The 16,594-nt window shown below is 41.8% G+C and overlaps 1 long non-coding RNA gene across 1 annotated transcript; it reads left to right on the forward strand.

Annotated features, from left to right (window-relative positions):
• The first annotated feature begins 4,444 nt into the window (after positions 1-4,444).
• LOC135420266 (uncharacterized) lies at positions 4,445-16,174 on the forward strand. Its single transcript, XR_010433434.1, has 3 exons — positions 4,445-5,551; positions 8,698-8,831; positions 10,186-16,174. It is a non-coding gene; the product is annotated as an uncharacterized LOC135420266 (long non-coding RNA).
• Positions 16,175-16,594: the final 420 nt, after the last annotated feature.

The raw sequence follows: 16,594 nt of genomic DNA on the forward strand, positions 1-16,594 counted from the left end.
GGGCTGGTTGGTCATTAGAAAGAAGGACTATTTTACAGGTTATGGGATGCAGATTTGGAAGATCTCAGTTCTTCTATGAAGTATGTCACACCCTGAGCAATGAAAGATGACTTTAAATGGAATGTGTACTAATAAATGTAAATATTAAAGTGGAAAATCACAAAATAGAGAGCTCAATGTAGTTAATAATACAACAGTAATTATCTTAAATAATACTAAAAATATAAGTGAAAAACATTAAGAGACCTTTGTTAAGGGTCCAAACATGTTCTGATTGCTGTATTTGATAATTTTGCAAGAACTTAAGTCTCAAAGACTTGGAATCTCTGTGAGATTAGAAAGTATTTGCACATAAAATGCAGGAGAGAAGTTAAATGAACAAATGGCAAGTTTATCTCACATAGAGAGTTATAAAATCATTAAGCAAGTAGAAGTTTATTCAGTTAATTGGCTAAGGCCCAACAAGGATTTCACAACACTATCAGCAGGGTGTTGAAATATTAAAAAAAAACAAACCAAAAAAACAAACCAACAACTCAGCAACCAAATGCTCAGTTTCAGAGAAGCACTCTCATCTAAGAAACACTCTCTTCAGTATTTCTTAGATAAGGAACTGTTTATCAGCACACGTGTATGTTCTTCCTGGAATCAAGGTCCATGCAATTTACTTCACATAGAGCAATATTCTCTCAGTGTTTTGTGATTTCTCCTTGCTCAAATACCAGGAAAAGTGTAAGTAACAAGCATATATGGTTACGAAGAAGTGTGACACAAATATCATTTATATTTACTTAGTCATTTGAGCTAATATAGATATGTAATCACAGTGTAATGAGTTAACCAACAGGACTTCTGGCACCTTGTGCACAGAGAAAAAAAAATCTCCTAGGAACATGGATGGATAGGAATATGCTAAAGCAGGAGCACAGGGAAAGGTAGCTCATGCAACTACAGATACAATAGAAAATTGGAAAGTTCTGAAATAAAATAAACAAAATTGAGGTGTAACCTCTGTAAAGCTAATGAAATATGTGCTCTGGACATCCAGTAAAACTCCAGTGTAATTTTACTGATCATGTAGCATCATTTGAATCAGAATTTTCCTGAAATTCTGGTCCTTGATGAACCTTTTCTTAAGAATAGTCTAGCCATCTAGGAAATACTTCACCCTAACTTCCAGGACACAATGAAGTTTGAAAACAATTCAGATGTAAATACTTGCTGATGCCAAACACTTCAGTTGTCAAGAAGAAATGATGCATTTTGTATCAGGATTACATTATGACCAAGATTAATTTTTGGATTGTCTCTGGCAATTCTTTAACAAAAACACCTCCTTATGAAATGCAAAGTGTAACTCACAGGTTTTGTGTGTTCAGGGAAACTTCTCTCAACAGCTGATTTACAGTGTTCACACAGAACAAGCTGTACTGTAACCTTTTAATCTAACTGCCAGATACTACAGAGCTAACATATTGGGAAATAGCACCAGGTTTTTGAAGATAGGGCAACTCAGTTATAAAGATTTTAAGGAAGACCAGAACTATTTAACAAAACCAATCAATGAATATACCCCAAATTCTCTTAAGAGAAGGGAAACATCTCACCAGTGTAATAAGGCAACTATTACCCAGTAAGAATTTTGGGCCAAAACTCAAGCAGTGTATCACAGTATGAGTTGTATTATCAGGTTGCCTACAGCTTCTGTATCCAGCTCTGTTCTCTGGCTTTGTAAAAGAAATCAACCTCCATAAAAAAGCAACCACTTTGTATATCTACATTTGTATATGTAGATTCACCAGCGTTCAAAACCATCTACTATAAATTCAAAGATGAGTTCTGGGAACAAAACAGGTTTCATCAAAACACAAACCTAAGAAAATGTAGAAGGGAATGGAAAAAAAGAAGGGAGAGCTGACAAGTGGTAGAGAAATAGTGAGAAAATATTGTGAACATGTTAGATTATTATCAGATGGATCTTCCCTTGCATCCAATTTCAGTTACTTTTTATGGCTGTCACTCTCACTACATTCTATGTGCAAGGTTCAGCCTAGAAAGCAAACGAGCAGGAGTATCATGCACCGTTTGAGTCTTGTTGACTCCTACCACGGCAAAACCTCTTGATTAGGAGTATATTTCCCTGAGCAATGTGGTAGCCACTCCTTCCAACAACCAAATGATATTTTTCTTAGTCAAATGCAGTTTACAAGGCTTAAGTCATTAAGCATGACTGAGATGACCAATCGTGCCACGCGAACACCGACTCATCACCCCTAAGTGATGTCAAAAAAATAACCACATCAAGAAAACCAAAAGCTTAAAATGTGGAACAGCGCAGGGACTGAAAAACTTCAGTTTCTACACAAGCAACTTGTCAGAAGGAAAAAACACTAAACTTGACAGGGAAATTCTTTTACTGAAAGTTACATGCTCGGTTATATGATTACATTGCTGGTGCTCTCCTGCTCCTCTTCTTCCTCCTGCATTTCTATCTAGGAAGTATTTCCAGAACTTGCTAGTTCAGTTACCTCTTTCAGACTCTTGGCATTCAGTGGTTTCAGCGACAAAGTCTTATTATTATAAATACTTCAGCTATAACATTTCTAAGGAAATTAAACTGACTATCATAATGTCCTGCTGACTCTCACCTGGGAATTTTAAATTCTCTAGTGTGGGGGAAGACTCTGAGAACAAAACACTAATTCTGTTATTTCATTAAAAGCAAAAGAGGAAAATTAGGATAAAAAATTTCAGAGCCTGGAAAGGGAAGTCAGGAAACAGCAAGACAAGAAAAGATGAAAACCAGCACCACATCAATGACTCTGGAAAATTCCAAGTCAAAGTACATCACAAATTTTGTTTTGGTACAACAAGATGATAAACAATACACTTGGATTTCACTGACGTTTCTTAAAAAAAAAAAAAAAAAGTTTTTTTAACCTTTCTCATTCATTCTTGTACTGAATAACAGCCTGTTCCTGAGTTTACAGTCACGCATATTGTCCACACTCACACATGAAGTTACATTGGTTTGCAGAAGACTACTTTTTTTGAGCACAGATATCACCCCTTAACATTACTTTCTGACCTTCAAACTTGTCACATAACATGCAGTATTTAGATATAAGCTGCTATCTAGAAATGAGCAGTTTTGATGTGATCAAATTATTTCATCACTCCTCAGAAGTACATGCAATGAATCAGCAGTAGCACGAGAGATTCTCTGTCATTCTCTCATGTACTTCACTGTTGCCTTACAGAATGACACAGTATCAGTGATAATATCCAGCCTCTGGAACAAACAAAACACAGACTAATACAGAACATTAAAGCCAAAAGTAATTTTCCCTGTACCCGTCTGAAGAACTGTAACCAACACTATAGAAAAGTCTGAATGAAATCTTGCTGGGTTCTGTGTGGAGCCCAGTTGCAAGCCAAGAGTGATGTAAGATTTGCCTGGAGTTTGAACTGAGCCCTCCACATTGTTTTGAGAGCTCACCATTAAAAGAAGAATAAATGTTAGCAATAAAAAGGCCAAGAGAATGAACATCTGAGAGAGCCTAGGCTGAAGATCTGCAAGGGATCTCATAAATATATAGCAAAAATTCTCACTGATGGATTCCCCGGAGGAGAAGAATTCTACATCACCCACAAAGCACATTTTTTATAGATCGTTTCTCTCTGACTGGACACAAAGAAATGAAGCATTTAACATATAACTTGTAAAATTCAAAGTTTAAAGCCTAGGAAAACAGCCACGATTAGAGTCATTCAACAAAATCATATCTCCCTTCACATATTATCTTTTTATTCTTATAATTTTTCAATAAACCAACTCTTAAATATTAGTACTGTTAGGTATCATGGCTTTAGGTGAACAAATAAATTAAACAGAATGGGCCTGAATCATACCAATACCACAGGCAACTGCTGTGGGTTTTGCCACCCAACGTGTTGGTAAGGGATTAGGATATTTGCTGTCAATTAATACTCTGGTGCCCTAAGCTTTGAAGAATGCAGTAGGTCCGAGCAATTTTTGTTGGCTCAGGTCCCTCATACATGGGCCATATGTGACCAAGAGTAGCTTCTCATGAAGAACACAGCAGAAATTTGAGCATGCTCTGCCAAAAGCCCCTGGGAAGCAGGATCTGTTGGCACATTCCTACCTTCAAGCAGTCAGTGGGAGTGCATCTTGGAGTTATTCAGCTCCAGGCAAAAATGGCAAAAGTCTCTTCTAAGATGGACTGTGAAAACAAAATTACAGAGGGTACGACTGGTAAGTACAAAAGGGGAAGACAGAGAAACACATACCAAAGAATATGCACAGACAGAATGGGAACATCTTTCTGTTACCAGCAGCATTTACACATATAGGATATACACATATAGGATTCTGTTTCTCCTCCTGGCATTCAGCCCTGGGTGGTGAAAGAGATGATGTCCTTTTTCCAGCTGGTCAGAGGGACCTCTGTAAGCACCACTCAGCTCTGGCAACAAAGACATGCAAGTCCAGTTCATGCCTGAACAGTGATGCTTGAGGTGACCTTTACCTGCTGAAAATCCTACTACCCTCTCATCTACTCCTTGTCGTCTCCTAGATCACAGCAGAAAAGGACAAGGGCAAAACACAGCTAGCCTGGTCATGAACTACCACTTGGGGTCCATCATGTTGACCCTACGTCCTGGAGCTGAAGTGAGAATATTTGACAAAAGGAAAAGAAAACACATATCTAAGAGAAAAAAATCTAGCATAGCCCACACAGAACAGCTAAAGTAAAAGATGTGACAACAAACAAGCTCTGCAGTCAAGGAAAGGGTAAAATCTTGGCTCTGCTGAAGTCAGTGGGATGTTTGCCAGAAAGCTGTAGACAGCATGTTTTATCCCGGACTTTTAATTAGTTATTAAATGATTCAATGGCAAGTTGGCTGGTTCAAGGCACAAAAAAATCATAGAATAGCTCCAGCATGCCTCTCCCTGCCCTGCCTACCCCTTGGGAGGTACAGATCATACACGGCTTTTTTTATGGGAGACTTGGCAGGTATTTCATTGAACCTTAGTTGAAATTGGTAGTTTCCCAGGCCCTGCCTCCTTCCCAAGTTTGGAGATGAAGATAGGAAACACCTGCTAATGACACCAGAGACCCAGCAAACAGCAAAAGTCACATGTCAGCAGAAGGCACACTGGAAGCCTGGCCTCTCCAATCCAGACACAACCTATCTGATGGGGGGGAGTGTATATGAAGAAATAGAACAGTACATTTATTTAATTGACATGCATTTGAATGGATTGGAACTATTCTGGAGTGACATACCCACAAACAAATAAGGCAGCTCACTGCCTTCAGGCTTAAGTCACTTTACTAACAGCCCAACCACCCAAATGATCTATTCACACCGCACACTTCTCTTGTTCCACCTCATTTTTCTGTTTCTCTCGTCCTCCCGCTTTTCCCCTCTCCAAAGGACGTCGGTTTCCACGGAAACAAAACACGTCATCGGAATGGACAGAACTTGGTGACATCCCCAAGCACAGACAGAAAATGCAATTTAGGTGAGCACTTTGTAATTTGCAGCGCGAGCTGGGGAAGGCGACAGGCGATGATCCCGCGCACGTGTGTGCGCACGTGCTCATGGGGGCGGCCGCCTGTGTGTGCTCCATCCCGCCACACGACTGGCACACATGCAGTGCCCCCCGCTTCCCGGGACAGCACAGGGCTCGGCAGAACCCCTTTCCATCCTATTCCGTTTTAATACAGCTGAAAATTGCTTTGACAGCTGAATAGCTTCTTTGTTTATAACTCGTTCTCAGCTGACTCCGCTGTATTATGTAGCTTTGTGAAGAGATTACTTTGTCAAGAACTGAACATATATGGTCTGAGCATGAACAATTTGGCGAGATGAACTGCATCCATTTTATGTCACGTGCAGTCTGCAATCCTGCTGCTTTTAATGCATCTGCTTTATTCCGTGGGCTTCATTTTTTGATCTCAAGTGTTTTATAAATTTTCTTGGAGTCTTTGGGATTATCTTCCTTACCCCCTCCCTGGACAGATGCAGAGAATTTTCAATATGTCTAATCTGAGAACATTGCGTCTTGCATTAAATGTTGTAGGAAACCAAGTTTTTGGCTGTGTATAACAGGAGATCGTCATTATCTAGTTAGCTAATTATCCACCTGCAAATATCTTATTCCTGCCCTAAATTGCTACAGTTCTGTTAGTATTTGAATTAGTATTTCAACACAATGGAGTCCCAGCAAAAATGTAGAAACTGGACCCCACTATAGGGAACAACGTATGGAACATATGCAGCTTCTTACCTTGCCCCTTCACCCCCAGCTCTACTAGCCATGCTAAGTAGACAGATCTCCATCCACATGACTTCAGCTGCACTTAAGCCAGTCCCTTGTCTTTACAGAGCCTTATCTAAAATACTGAAGCAAAACCAGCCTGCACAGCACTGCTGGCACTATCGGGGTTTTTCACTGTGTACTGAATGAGCCTTGCAGGCTCTGAGGCCATTGCCTGATGGTGTTTGAGTTGACTGCACTGGTCATCTCTGATCATCATTGCAGTTTTTACTTCTAGCCATGGCTTGCTCAGAAGTTACATTATTACAGATTCACTTTGTGCCCTACCTGGAGGCACAAACACGGACTCGGGGCATTTTTCTCTGGCTTCTCATGTCTTATTCCTCTCTCCCTCCCTCAACTTTTTAAATAAACTGCATTAATTCTGATGGGTAGAAGATATGGTCCAGTATAAAGATGACTAAGAACATTAATTGTCTTAACAGCAAAATTCCTATCGGCTTTATAGTAGACATTACATTGATTTTTTGTGGGTTGGAAACTGAATGCTTTACTTAGAGACATCACTGGAGGCTTTTCTTGTGTGGGACACAGCACTGGGCCTCAAAAAATCTTGCATTTCAACAGGTTTTGCTCAGCCCATGAACTGGCAGAACTCCAATTTACACTACGCCCTGCATTTTGCACTCAGCAGTATTTTACCACTTCTGAACATACCAACCTTCCCTATAAACAGAGGGGAAGTTTGTCAGACAGACAAATCCCTCCTTATCTCTTAGTCATAACCCTGATCCACTTCAAATGATTTAAAGAGCTTCACACATATTAACCTTTAAAATAAAAAAGACAAGAAAACGACTTCTTTGCAAATCACTGTTTGAAAACAGAAGCTGCAGAAAGATTCCTCACAACCTTATTTGCTCCCACTCATACTCCTAATGTGCACATATTTTACAAGAGCTGGCACACTATGTGCTAGTTTGTTGAATATGTATACATGTATACATATATTTATATATATTTTAAACTCACCATCTCTAGGGAAGTTCTTTGCACTAGATACTGGTGTCTTGGCTAATGAATTCCTTATCTTTCACCCCCTTGGAAAATGAAGGACTGCTATCACTGACAAAAAAAATACCACTGACTATGTAATAGTCAGGTAAATGATGAAAGGCCTCACAGGCATTTTAGAAACAACTATTCTTGTTGTACTGGGAATTTTCAGATTTAGTAAGAAGTCATGAGGTCCTCAGTAAATTTCCACAGCCAGTTTCTGTTCTTCGCCCCCCCTTGTGGCAAACCTGGCTGAGCCACCAAACATGTCTCAATCAGTCTGCAACCTGCTCCGCCGCAGGAGCCCTCGGAAAATCCCAGCCCAGCAGACACCAGCTGTACTGGGCTATGGCTGGTGCCAAAAAAGGCAGCAGGGATTTGCACAGTCACTGGTTGTGTGTGTTGGTTGGAGAGGTGTCATGAGAAAGGGGGGAGGTTTGCCTGACCCTCAGAGAGGGGAGCAGCAGCTGCATTTTACCCTGTAATTCTTAGTCTCCTCTAATTTTTAACCCTATCTGTCATTCCATGGGAGGGTTGAAGTCAACTGGCTAAAATACACCAGAACCTTTGAGCAAAAGGATAGCATAGGAGAGAAGAGAGTCATGGTTTGCAGAGGAGAAGTAAATAATTTCCAAGTCAAAGAGCCTTGATACAGACAGAAAATGAGAAGTAGACAGGGGGAGGAAGGCACATCATCAACTTGCAGCATGATCTTTTTGGAATAAATAATACAGCTTTGTGTGTGCTGAGTGTGCCTTGCACTTCCCTTCAAGGAGGCTGCTAATATCCTAGATAGTGGATTTCTACGTTCCTATATATTTTTTCATTTCAGTCTGGTGGCACCTAGAAATCTGAATTTAAAGTTTCCAAAACCAACTAAAATCCTTGCCTCTGACTCTAGTCTTAGCTGTTCCCTGCCAGTGTACGAACATGACTGTCCTTCCATGAGGTCAGAGTTAATAACAAGCTAAATATGTCCCACCTAGAGGAGCATCCATAGGTCATAGTGTCAGTCTACAATCATATAAGAAAACACGAAAGCTTATTAAAGGCTACTTTTTCCAAAAAGGACCTTAAATTCTGGGCCCTGACAATGCACCAGTGCATAACTCCTTTTTGACTAAAGACCTGTAACTCAGATTAGGTGCCTCAATTTGGAGAAACTCAAATGTTTTGAGCTCAGTCTCATTCAAAAAATGACAAACTTCAGAAGAATGTTCTGCAATTTAAGAAGGTAAGTAACAATACAGCAGAATCAGGCAAATCCAACCATCAGTGAAATGAAGAATATACTCCATTAGGTGTATGACCTTTCTGTGTTTTCTCTTTAGGACAGTGCCAGGGAATACATGGGATAGTGGACTCCAGGCTCATGCCACTTTTGACTCCCCACTGGCCCACCAAGGCTCAGATGGTTGACTTGCATCAAGCTCCTCACAGACATGGGAATACATTTACCCAGAAAGTAGGTCTTGTACACTCTGGTTTCTGGTATTGTAACTAAAAACACAAGGGCTGATGCTATTAGCAGATGGATACTTTTCCTGTTCAGAGTGCTTTCAGCCTTTCATACTTACTGGAAAAGTGGGCACGATGGGAGCAGAACCACAGGTCCAGCTCTCAGTGCCCATTAGAGGTAAAGGTGCTGGGCATGAGCCTATGATTAGGATTAGCAATTTGGACCTCTATGGATCAAAGCATTTAGGATTGTATCTGAGAGCTCAATAACTGAAGTCCAAGGCTATTGCAAATGGATCTTTACTGTCAATGACAAAGTTTTCATAAGGACTGGCAAGCTTCTTCTGGACCTCATCAAAATAATTTCTAAAAAAACTTTGAAAATCCTAAAGCAGAAAGAATCACCACAAAGAAGCTCCAATGTGGTTTCCTTTAATGACAAAGGATAGGGGGTAGGTGCAAGAATCTCCTCATTCTCTTCTCTCAGAGACAGGCAGAGGGATTTTGCACAGCTGGCTCAGCCATGCACAGGGTGTTTCAGTTCTCCCTCAGCAGGGCATAAATCCACCTGAAAAAGTAGTGATGGGGAAGGAATTGCCCAGCAGCTACCCTAGCCTGAATGCTATGAGGCTCTTCCAGACCTTCTCTGTAAACAGGAATTGCCTTTGGACCCTTAAAAAACACGCACTATATCACTCCGGAATGGTGTTAATCTCTCGGTCGTGGAGGTCAAAGCAAGATTTCTATTATAAGCTCTGTGAAACACATCTCCTTGCCAGCCACTCAACTGCAGGGAACAAAATCCAGTCAGCCAAAATGGTCCATGTGTAACAGGACACCAGAGCAGGCATTTGAGGCAACGCAGGCGAGGCATTTTGGAGCTGTGAGACCTCCGAGCTGTTGCCGAGCCCTCAGTGAGGCAATACTGGCTCAGTGCCACAGGCAAGGAAGCAGAAAAGATAGTTTTCTCTGCTTCCTTGCAGAGGACAATGGTCTATTCACAGGCAACACCAGCTGGAGAGGCCACTGCCGCACCTCCCACCCAAGGTCCGGCAGGGCCTTCCAGCATCAACCATGTTCCTTGCCTGCCCTTGCTGTGCTTCCATCTTCTGTAGCACTTCTGCATAAGGCCTGTTTCATTCATCTCGATAGCACTTACAACAGCTGGAGCCCAGGAGAGGTTGGACCTTGTGGTTACAAATGACAGTGCCCCAACTTGGTGTCACGTTGCTGAGCAATGACTAACATGTGCCAAAGCAAGAACACTGACACCCAGGGGTAACCTTATCCAACAAGCTGGAGGTTAGCTGAGGACCCTCCACTTCTCTTTCTTTAACACATTTTATTTGTATTTTCCTCAGGGTCCACAGTGCACATTGGCTTTGCTGATAAACTTATCAGCAGCAGAGTGAAACATCCGTTTCATTTGTGCTGTTTATGCAGAGGCTTTTTTTCTGGTTGGTAAGTCAGGATTGAGTGAACAGCATGACCCTGCATTTTCTTCCATCCCCCATGAAAGCTGCTCCTTGCAGCATGTGCTACGCGTCAGAAGATGGGGAGAGACTGCGTCAAGGATCAGCCCTCCCCTACCCCAGTGCTGAAGGTCTTCACCTTTCCACTGGAGGTGGTCTATCCCTACACATCATTCCCAGCCCCAACCCAACCTCCAGAGATGAGGAAAGGCTGTGGCACTGTATGTGGATGCCGATTACATCTTCAAACAGGAGGAGCACACAATCGGTGGGATCCGCCTGCTTTCCAGCCCCTTTGTGCTCAGGGGCAGAAATACAAATAAGCCTCAATGTCTTTTTCCTGCTTATGTGAACCAAGATCCGTTTTTCAATAGCAGGCCCTGGCAGATAAGTATTCCCTATTCTCAGTATTTATTTTTGGGAGGGAAAGCCTTTCACTGACTCCCATAACACTCCCCTCCAGCACTTGGGAGGTGCAATGGGATGGCAGGTAGAGCTGTGATTCAGGGATGCTCCTACACCCGCTGGAAGCTGGTGTTGCCATGCCAACCTGCAGCCTGTGCACAGGCAGCCTAGGGCACTGCAGGCTGCTACAGGGTCTATGTTCTTGCAGATAGATTAGTCCCAGGACCCTGCAGTGGAGGATTTGGTTGAAGCTTCAACTGCAGAATGGATGATGCTGTCCCAGTGCATTCTCGGCTCAGCTGCTCATCTCCTCCCTTAGCCTTGTCTCAGAGAAAATAGGACCATAAACTTTACTAGGGAGTTTTCCCCCTAAATGAATTACATCACACAACCATTACTAACAGTTTGTGTTTTTTTCAGAAGGACCACAGAGAGACAAGTGGGTAGGAATGGCAACAATCCTCCCAACAAGCCCAGGCACCCCTGGCAGCAGCCACACCCGCCCTTCACCCACTCAGCATGTCACGTCATGTGCTGCGTGAGACAGCACCCAGAGCCCATCTGAAGCACACACAGGACATGACCAATTACCTTTCCTCTGCTTAGACTCACCAAGAGGGACATTTTGAAACTGTTCTTTCCGAAAAGCACTAAGTGACAAAGCCAGCTCTGTGCAAAGCCAGCAGAGGTGGAGGGCACTGCTGACAGCTCATAGGATAAAGCTCATGTTTGGATTTTACTGCCTTATTGGAGAACTCCCTGGGTAATTTTCTGGGTATTTTCTAGGTTACTTCCTTATTGCTCTCTGGGTAAACTAGGTCAAAACACTTGCCTTGCCTAAACCTCAGTTTGTCAATATATAAAATAAAGGAGATGGGACAAGTTGTTCCCTGCTTTTTCCGCATGGACTTCAACCTTATGAAAAGTCCATACAATGCCCCTCTCCTTCATTAGAGCCAGAAAACCTCTGAAATCCCCAAATTCAGACAAGCCATAAACTGTTGCATATTGCTATAAGCAGTTAAAGAGGAGCATGTGTGAAATATGGACAACTAGATGGATTAAGAAAGATGTGCTCAGAGTTGGGCAGCTTTTTGTCCCTAAGAGGAAAAGAAAAAAAAGTACATAATCTGTAATTGTTTTTCCTTGATCAGCCTTCCTGCTACAGTAGGAATACCCTTACAAATCACAATATCTGAAGTCCAAAGAAGCATTATAGGAACAAAGAGACTCTACCACCCACTGTGCTGAATCCCAGAGCTGGCTGCTCCTTCCTGAGATACTGCAGTACTTCCCAGCCTTGTTGGCTGCCATTCTGCACACACTGTTCATTTACCTGCACTGATCTTCTCAATCAAAAGCTGAGCATTTAAAACCACTGTAACCTCTGGGGGTCCTGCAGCATCTATAGTGGGATCTGATAAAGTGAAAGCTGCTATGAGCAGACAATACAGGCACAGAGGTGGTCAAGTGTCTTTGAGTCTGAATTAATAAATGTGTCTGTTAGTTTGCCGTAACAAAAAGGGTTAGTCTACAGCACCACAGATAAGAAACAAGGTTTTTTGAAGAAGGTAGGCATTTTTTTGAATAGGATGTCTGCCAGCAACCATGTTTAACTGCATTGTTACCATGCAGGGTAACATATACTGACTAACAGCACTTAAGACATGAGACTGTTCTACGGAGAGCCTCTGTATTTCAGTGTCTGCATTAAATATGGCAATAAACTTGGACAAATTTCAGTGTATGTTACATTGCATCAGCACTCTCGTACTATCTATAGTTTCTATCTTTTCTCATAGGATAAAATCTAGCAATCTGGATAGATTTTTTTACATTATTGATTCCTTACTCTTTTAGTGCCTCAGAATTTGGGGGTAATTTTGTCATCATGTCTCTAAAAATGTATCCAGTCTTTTCAGGAGCAGAGATAACCAAATTAAGAACTGTAACTTAGCAAGACCACTACAAGGAGACGGAGGAGGAAAGCTGTTGTCAGAACAGTATTGCCATGACTGTTGTTTCCTACGGCATCCTTTGGCTGCCTTCCACTCCCTAAGTGCCCCTTGCCTGGCTCCTCCTCCCCACACTTCCACCTGTGAGCCATTTATCTTATGTTTCATGGCCCTGCGTGAGCTCTCTCCACTTTACAATATCTTCACAAGTCATTACTATGGACAATATAGCTGGGCTTGGTGCACAGGTTCAATAGTGCAAGTCCTTTGAACTGCATTCCTCAAGTCCACTTTTCATCCCGTTATCAGACTGACACTGAATAAAGGCCAGGTGGAAAGTCCCGGTAGGACATGCACTCCTGTGGCTGTCATTCACATAACGGCTATGATAGAAAAGGGTTGGCAAGAGACCTCACCATACACTGAACTATGTGAATTATGTGTGTTCAGTCTAATTGGAATGATTTCTGATATCTCAGGGTCAAAGTCTCACTTTTCATAGAGGACTTATTTATCAATGACACCTCGCTAGCCAGAATCAGAACTAGTTCTGCTTAATCAGTTACTATGGACAGAAATACATTCAGTCAGTGACTCTCAGACATGATCTGGCTCCAGGTCTTGAAATGAGAACCATTTGCCACACTGCCCAACAATAGCAATTACACAGCTGAGGCTGGGGGTTCAAGACAAGAAAGCTACTTGAAGATGTCCCTCACTGCCTGTTGGGAAAAAAACCCCCAAACCCACTACACACCAACAAAAGAAATATCTAATTTTTGACAGTTTTAAAGTTTCTCTGCTTGATTTCTTGCTACAGTAGAATAAAAGAAAGTGCCATAGTAATGGCCTTCAGCCACACGAGGTCCTTTAACATGTGTCTTGTGCTGCTCTCCACAGAACCTATAGTTATGTGCATCCTGGAGCATCCCTGCACATACAGTTCCCAGAGGGGCTTTGCAAACTGCTCATATAACTGTTGCATTAAATTACATTTAGCTTGAGTGATCAGTAGCTCAGCAGTTGAATTCTGGCTCTGATTTCTAATAACTAGAAGCATCTGACATAATGAAAGCCCTTAGAGAAGGCACAGGGAGAGAAATAACTGTGCTAATTAAGCTATGCAAAGTGCCTTGGAGAAGAGTGCTCCACTTCAAGGATACCCTGACATTTCTGACCCATTACAAGTATCAGCACAAAAATTTCAAGAATTTAATGTGGAGTGTTCAGTTGAGACACAGATGAAAAGAAATCATTAGAATTTAAAACTGATTTTTTCCTTACAGCTCAGTAAACATCCTTAGCCACTAATGTGGTTAACTTTGATTGTACAGGGGTAGATCATCCTCATAAACATGATAGAAAACCACACTGGCCTAGCACATTTATGATGAATTCTTTGCTTGCAGTGCAAATGGAAATGCAATAGTCCTATTGCTGTATCCTGCTTACTACTTAAAAACCATTTTTCTAATTTATTTCCATCATTTGAACCTAAGGACACAGAGGAATGTTTTGAATTTTACATAAGATACGTATTTTCTTCTGAGAGCGAACCTGTAAAAATGCAGCCCAATTAATAATGCACTTAGCATCTTTCACCTCCAAACCCTATAATTTTTAAAGTATCCTCACAGGAAACATTTTGTTGTATCTGTTTTAAAGCTGTCTAAACTAAGGCTTGAAAAAAAGAAAGTTACCAAGGTCAAAATGCATGTCAGGTACAGAGTTGGGGAGAGAAATCCCGATCCAGAGTCCTAGTTGTCTGCTCTACCAGTTCACTGGTATTCCTTTCCTTGCCTGTGTTTAGGAACAGATTATCTGGATGTCCCACTCAAATAAAAGGTGTTGAATGGAAGACAACTCTTCTTCCTAAGATGGTTTGGAGCCATGTTCTAGGACAACAGCTTGCTACTAGTACTAACTGAGGGAGTTGCAGTGGAAGTGACTGATGAACCTGAGAAGAATCCAAATATAGACAACCTACAGTTCCAGCTTTTTCCCTCTGACCTCCTAACCAGAGTAATATCTTGCAGAGAGAAGTCTAGATCCCATTGAATGGGAGAAAGTTGACTGGGAAAGGCAGCTGAATTCCTTTGATGGCAGAGCCAAGGAAGAAAACTATATAACTCTTCTGTTACAAAGTTTCCACTGGACCAAAAACAAAACAAGTATTGTTTGGTTACACATGAGACTGGCTTTTTAAATACTCATCTGGGCCTCCTATTCTTTCTCCAGTTCTGAGTGCTGTGCCCTCGTGCCTTTGCTCCCCTCCTGTGGCCACACAGCTGGGCTTGGAGAATCTGTGCTCTGAGTCGTGCTGCTCTGCATTTCCTAAAGGGCTCACGTGCCTGTCTAAGCTGCCTTATAGGGTGATAAACTGAAAGAGAGTAGATTTAGATCAGGTATTAGGAAGAAATTCTTTACTGTGAAAGTGGTGAGGCCCTGGCACAGGTTGCCCAGAGAAGCTGTGGCTGCCCCATCCCTGGAAGTGTTCAAGGCCAGGTTGGATGGGGCTTAAAGCAACCTGGGCTAGTGGAAGATATTCCTGCCCATGGCAGGAGCGTGGAACTGGATGATCTTTAAGGTTCCTTCCAATCCAGGGATTGGATCTTATGATTCTATTACGCTATTTACAGTTTTAATACAACAAGGAACAAGAAAGATTATATTTCTGTTGCTTTACTTACATAAGGAGCAATGTAACTGGCTCTCCCTGTCTCAGTCTTGTGCTATTAATAAAGTCCATGTGAGGAATACACAAATTTACACCACGTGTGAAACCTGTACACGTTAACTAGTCTCAAGCTAGAATAGTTTCCATGCCGTGTGTCTCCATATAGCCCATCTTTCTGGCACATGTGACCCAGAAATGTGTCATCAGGACACACGTAGTCACTGGACCGATGAAAGGAATTCAAGGGAAACAGAAGCAAAAATTCTGCTTCCAATCTCTGCTCAGCTTTTGTTGCTACTGCTCTCTGAAGAAGTTAGCAACACATGAAAAAGATGTCGTCATCCCAACTTGGCCCTGGTTTTACCTTTCATACAGCAGGCTTTTATGTAAAGCCATACTTTCCCAGAGATTATGAAGAAAAAGGAACTAAAATCCATGGCTGTCAGTTTTTAAAAGCAAATAATCACTCCCACGCAATGGCTGAAAGGCAAACTTGTACCTAAAGACTTGCAACTGGCATCACTGACATTTTTCATTGTCCAATCAAAATGTTAAGAATAAAAATAAACAGAGCCCACAGAACAAAATACACTGGATTTTAACATTCTTTCACAATTCATAACCAAAGCTGCGGTCAGCAACATGGAGCGAGAAAGACGTTTGGTTATAAGTCATGACTTCAATCTGAGAGTCTCACTGGCATTTCCTGGAAAATTTCCAAATTAAATGGTTGTCCAAATTAGAGACATTCAGACTAAAGATGAAACACCACAAATAAGCTATTTTGTCTAGAATAAATAAAATCAAACCAATAAAATGCTCAAGAAGATAATTGTTACAACATTGTTGTCTTGGGCATCCTTGTCAGTGATTAATGCAGGGTGTTTTAAATGTCTAAAACAATTAAACTAGTGGACTAGCTATTCTCTGTGAATGAACTGTCCTAATCTTTGCTCTCCAGCTCTCCCCACAGCCACATCCTTCTAATGCCTCGCTTCTTCCTTCCAGCCTCCAGCTGGTGACTCACTATTTAATCAGTGCAGCCATCAGGACATTCACCTACCAAATCAGAGCAACCCTTGATTTCTCTGCCGTGACCTTCACTGTGCCTATTCCCAACTTTTGTTTATTATTTCCGCTCGTTGCACCAAATCTAAACTTAGACTGTCAGCACTTCAGGGCAAAGTGTGGCACGAAGCCCACCCTCCATCACAGTCTCTGCACACCCTTACGTAAGGTCATAGCCATCTTAACAGCCCAA

Source organism: Pseudopipra pipra, chromosome 11 (assembly GCF_036250125.1).
Source record: "Pseudopipra pipra isolate bDixPip1 chromosome 11, bDixPip1.hap1, whole genome shotgun sequence".
NCBI lineage: Eukaryota > Metazoa > Chordata > Aves > Passeriformes > Pipridae > Pseudopipra > Pseudopipra pipra.